The 5,396-nt window shown below is 37.9% G+C and overlaps 1 protein-coding gene and 1 pseudogene across 2 annotated transcripts in view; both read right to left on the reverse strand.

Moving 5' to 3' along the window:
- The window catches only part of TENT2 (terminal nucleotidyltransferase 2), a 73,967-nt gene that overhangs the window by 61,434 nt on the left and 7,137 nt on the right, over positions 1-5,396 (reverse strand). The window lies entirely within an intron of this gene.
- The window catches only part of LOC101648155, a 6,688-nt pseudogene continuing 4,594 nt past the window's right edge, over positions 3,303-5,396 (reverse strand).

The raw sequence follows: 5,396 nt of genomic DNA on the forward strand, positions 1-5,396 counted from the left end.
GGCTTAAGTGAAGAGCAAATGTTTTGAGAATTATGAGGGCAATGAATGTACAACTGATGTATGTATGGATTGTGCTAAGAGTTGTAGGAGTCCCTAATAAAACGACTTTAAAAAAATGTTACTTTAAATTTTTTAAAGGTCTCTTAAATTCTAATGCAACAATAAAACTTACCAATGAGTTAATTTGAAATCAAGATTAAGCATATATTAGTATTCAGATGATAATAAAATGTTCTTAATTTTCTGAACAATTATCCCTAATAAATTTATCTTTATACCATTAAATCTTTTGGAAAATCAAATTATCACCACATATTGTTAATAAAAAAGAAACCACCCAAAAGAGGTGTTTATGAAATCCTAGAGATTCTTACATGTATAGCCAATATATTTTTTAATAAGTTAGTCATTACTTTTTAAATATATACATAAATGAACATTTATAATAGAACACAAACTTGGATTTAATCTACAGTATAAACAAAAACATAATATATTAACCTAATATATTAATAAAAGCATTATGAATGGCTTCTACTATAACTAATTAAGTCAATCAAACACTCGGTTTTAGCCAAGGGCAAAAAAACATCAGTGGCTACCACTTAACCCCATAAATTCATGTGGCTTCACATTTAAGGGAAATGTAACTGAATGCCCAGAGATATAGAAGATGTAACAAGTTACAGCTGAAATTGAAATTCTACTTTCAATACCTTGAAGGGGTAGAAAGGGCGAGGAAGGCAAGGAATAGCGCCCCCCCCCCACCCAAAAAGGAATTTTCTCCAAAGCTATGTATTTAAATATTTTAACAAAAACAACCTTATCACCTTCAATGTATTCTCCATTACACTTAATACATTTGTCAAATCTGCGATTCCACTCTTGGACACATTTTTCAAACTCATCTGTTTGGATGGCTGACAGCACCTCCCTCATTTTTTTCTTCACCTCTTCTACATTGTAGTCCTCCTATTACTGTCCTTTCATGTCTCCTTCATTCTCAGAAACAAAAAAGGGCAAGAGAGGAATGCTGTTTTTTTGCCAAAAACTGGTGCACTGAGATGACCGTGTTAGCAGGTGCATTGTTGTGATGGCAAAACCAGTCCTGTTTGCCATAAATCGGGTCTTTTTTGTCACACACTGTCATGCATTCTTTTCAGAACCTCTAAGAAAGCGTGCAGTCTGCCCTGGTTGAGCAAAGTCTAAATGCACTATTCCTCTCACATTTAAAAAAAAAAAGAGCATCATCTTTATCTTTGATTTAACTTGATGAGTTTTTTGGGGGGTGAGGTGACAATGGCGTCTTCCACTGGCTTGATTGATGTTTGCTTTCTGGGTCATCAGAATAGCACCATGACTCTTCACCAGTAATCACTTTGGAAAAAAATGTCTGGGTCACTTCGGAACTGTTTTTTCAAAGCACAGTTTTCCAAGCGATACTCTTTCCTGGTCAGTCAGAATCAGAGGCACAAATATCCCAACAACCCTTCTAATTCCCAAATCTTCCAATGAAATTTGCTGACCTGAGTTCCAAGATAGTCCAGATAACTTTCCCATATCTTCAATGGTCTGTCATTGATCTTTGAGTACAGGTGCACAAATTTTGACATTTTCATCAGTGCAGAAAATTGACTGACATCCAGAACAAGGTTTGTCACAATCAACATTTGAAACAAGAAAAACACTCGTACACTTGAGTTATTCCCATTGTGCTATCCTTGTAAGCTGTGTTCAACATCATAACAGTTTCTGCAGCATTTTTCCCCAAGCAGCAAACAAAATTTAACAGCCACAGCTGTCCTCTTAAATCGGCCATCACAAAAAAAAGAGGTTCCAGTGAAACTGTTTTTTTTTTTTTAATCGTTGTATTAGGGGCTCATACAACTCTTATCACAATCCATGCATACATCAATTATGTAAAGTACATTTGTGCATTCATTGCCCTCATCATTCTCAAAACATTTGCTCTCCACTTAAGCCCCTGCTTTTACAAAAAATTCACTGTGAAAAAAAAAAAAAAAAATTCACTGTGACCAGAGAACCTTCCCAGGCAACACCACTGGGTGCACCAATTCAGAGCAAGTTGCTGGATGCTCACCTAGTGGGAAAAATGCACATTACAAATGCTCCACCCAGTGGAGCTTTTTCCTGTTTGGTTGTTTGTTTGGTGTTGTGTTTTTTTTTGGGGGGGGATTACCCCCTCATAATTTCCACCAGGTTACATGGTAAAGTTATGACCATAAAAACAGCCCAGGTAAGATTACAGTTGTGGAATATGGCAAGCATAGTCATGTCCTAATTCTTTGAGGTTGGGATTATCTGTGATCATGTGGCCACATTTAGGTTGAGAGATGCTAATCCCGTGCCCCAGGTCTTCCTCAGATGCTACATGGGCTTCTGCCCATGTCAATGAAAAAGATGGCTATCCTTTCCTTGGAGAATACCAGCTCAGTACCAGGAGTAGACATAAAGAGGTATGCCAACTCTGGAAGAACTGTGCCTACAAGTGATCCCACGATGGATGCAATAAGGTTTGGGTTTTTTTTTTAAACCTCATCCAGGTAATCGAACTTTTGTACTTGAGACACTAGTTCCAATTACCTTGGGTTTGGCTAGTGAGTTCTTTGTGAAGACAAATTTAATTCCTTTTAAACTTGGATCCAGTCAATGCTCTTGGAGGGAGTAGCCTGGAGATGAAAGGACATGTTGCACTGAGTGGATAAGTGTTGAGGCGCAGGGATGTTCCTTTGAGGACTGAGTTATGCCTGACCCAAGCCACGAAATTTTCCACTCTCATACGCATGTGAAAGTTGGACACTGAATACGGAAGAACGAAGAAGATTTAGAGCATTTGAATTGTCGTGCTGGAGAAAAATATTGAAAGTACCAAGGACTGCTGAAAGGACGAACGGATCTTGAAGTAAGGCCAGAGTGCACCTTGAAGGCAAAGATGGCATGAGTTAGTCTTACACACTTTGGACATATTGTCAGGAGAAATCAGTGCCCAGAGAAGGACATCATGTTAGGTAAAGTGGAGGAGCAGCAGAAAAGAGGAAGGCCCTCAACAAGATGGATTGATACTGTGGCTGTTATCAATGGGCTCAGACATAGGAACAACAGAGAGGATGGCACAGGGACCATGCATTGTTTTGTTCTGTTGTGCCAGAGCCAACTCAGTGGCACCTAACAACAGACTTCATCAAAGAAGTATCTTCCTGATGTTGACCCACTGTGAGTTCTAAAGGATTTGGTTTAAGTGTTGTCTTGATCTCTGTAATTGTGTGGAACAGCTTGTCCACTCAAGCAAAGGCTTGTGGAAGAATAACATCGTTATCTGACTTTGGAGTGAAAGCATGTAACAAACTTTTAGACTCCTGAAGCAGGAATTTCACTGCTGCAAAAGCTACAGCATTATTAGCTTTGTAGAAAGTTTCATATAGGCTCTCAATGATTAAAAGTTTGTTTTCCAAAACGAATCCAAATAAAGTCTCTTTCAAGAATGTTACTGCTTTCAATTTTTGCTCAGAATTAGAAGGCTGATGGCAGCCATCTGTGATCACAACTAAGTTTATTAACTCTGCACTCAACTCTTCTTTACTGAGTGAATTCACACCAAGAATTGGGCTATGGCTTCTTAAATTTCTGTCATTCATGCAGAGAATAAAGAATAATTCCTGGTATTGAAGAAAGCATTTTAATATTTGACCATCATCATTCTCATTACTCAATCTATAAAGTTTCTGAGATGCAGTTTGTATTGCTTGACCCCATAAACTTGACATTTGAGACCATCATTGATGAAATGCACTGCAGGTATATCTTTACGCTGGGCATGTTTTAGTAATTTTCCTGACTTTATATGATCTAGATCGTCCACAACCAACCCAGGGAATTGTCAGCACAAATATATCAATGGTTGGCATTTCTGTTGTCTCCAAAATTCTAACAAACTTGAGATGACTGATCAGAATATTTCTGTCAATAACAATCATAAGACTTTTTGTCTGAAGCAATTATTTGTAGAATAATGTACATCAACTTCCGCAAAGTCAATTTCCATACTCATTAACTCGGAAAGATGGAACCACAGGGAAATCCACTTTCTCCCACACATACAGCATGAAGTTCTTCTGAATACTTTCCAGTGAACCTGAAGAACATGGTGCTTCAAAACTCTGGGCTACATTTTTACTAGATCTTGAATCATTAGTCTCTTGAAGCTGGCACTATTCTACAGAGTATTACAAGGTCATACTGAGATTTTGAAAGTGATCTTCCTTTTTCTAGATTCAATTGCGTCCTTAATTACCCTTTTGGAATTATAATCCAAAGAAAATTCATTTCTCTTGCATTTCTCCAAGACCAAACTTTTTGAACAGTGTCTAAATTTATTGCACCTTTCCCCCTTGAGTTCTTACATCACCTGGTTCTAAGTAAGTAAATGAGGCCTTTTTGTTTTTTCACTTGCTTGATCTTCGGTTTTAGGTCTTACGTCTTTGGTAATCTTAAGACTGCCAAGGTTTCAATTTGTAAATTTAACATTTTTATGTTGCATATTTACTTATATTTCTTTTAGTTCCATTTGAGGAAATGCTTTTTGAAATAATTTTATTATCATTTAAAAATGTTAGGCTTTTCAGGTAAACAATGGCCATCAAGCTCACAAGCAAATAAGCCCACATGGAAGAAGCACATTAGCCTGTGTGATCAAGAGGTGTCAATGGGATCAGGTATCAGGCATCAAAAAACAAAAAATCTTATCATTGTGCATAAAGGGGAATGCAGAGTGGGGACCCAAAGCTCATCTGTAGGCAACTGGACATCCCCTTACAGAAGGGTCATGGGGAGATGAGTTAGTCAGGGTGCAGTGTAGCAATGATGAAACATACAACTCTCCTCTAGTTCTTGAATGCTTCCTCCCCCTCACTATCATGATCCCAATTCTACCTTACAAATCCAACTAGAACAGAGGATGTACACTGGTACAGATAGGCACTGGAAACAGGGAATCCAGGACAGATGAACCCCTCCAGACCAATGGTGAGAATGGCAATATCAGGAGGGTAGAGGAAAGGTGAGGTAGAAAGAAGGATCAATTACAAGGATCTACATATAACCCCCTCCCTGGGTAATGGACAACAGAAACATGAGTGAAGGGAGACATCAGACAGTGTAAAGACATGACAAAATTATAATAATTTATAAATTATCAAGGGTTCATGAGGGGGGAGGGAAAAGAGGGGGGAAATGAGGTGCTGATTACAAAGGGCTCAAGTAGAAAGAAAATGTTTTGAAAATGATGACAACAAATGTACAAATGTGCTTGACACAATGGATGGATGGATGAATTGTGAAAAGAATTGTACAAGCCCCCAATAAAATGATTTTTTTTT

The sequence above is a fragment of the Echinops telfairi genome, unplaced genomic scaffold (assembly GCF_000313985.2).
Source record: "Echinops telfairi isolate 266 unplaced genomic scaffold, ASM31398v2 ScPeMD7_7469;HRSCAF=8507_1, whole genome shotgun sequence".
NCBI classification, from domain to species: Eukaryota; Metazoa; Chordata; class Mammalia; order Afrosoricida; family Tenrecidae; genus Echinops; species Echinops telfairi.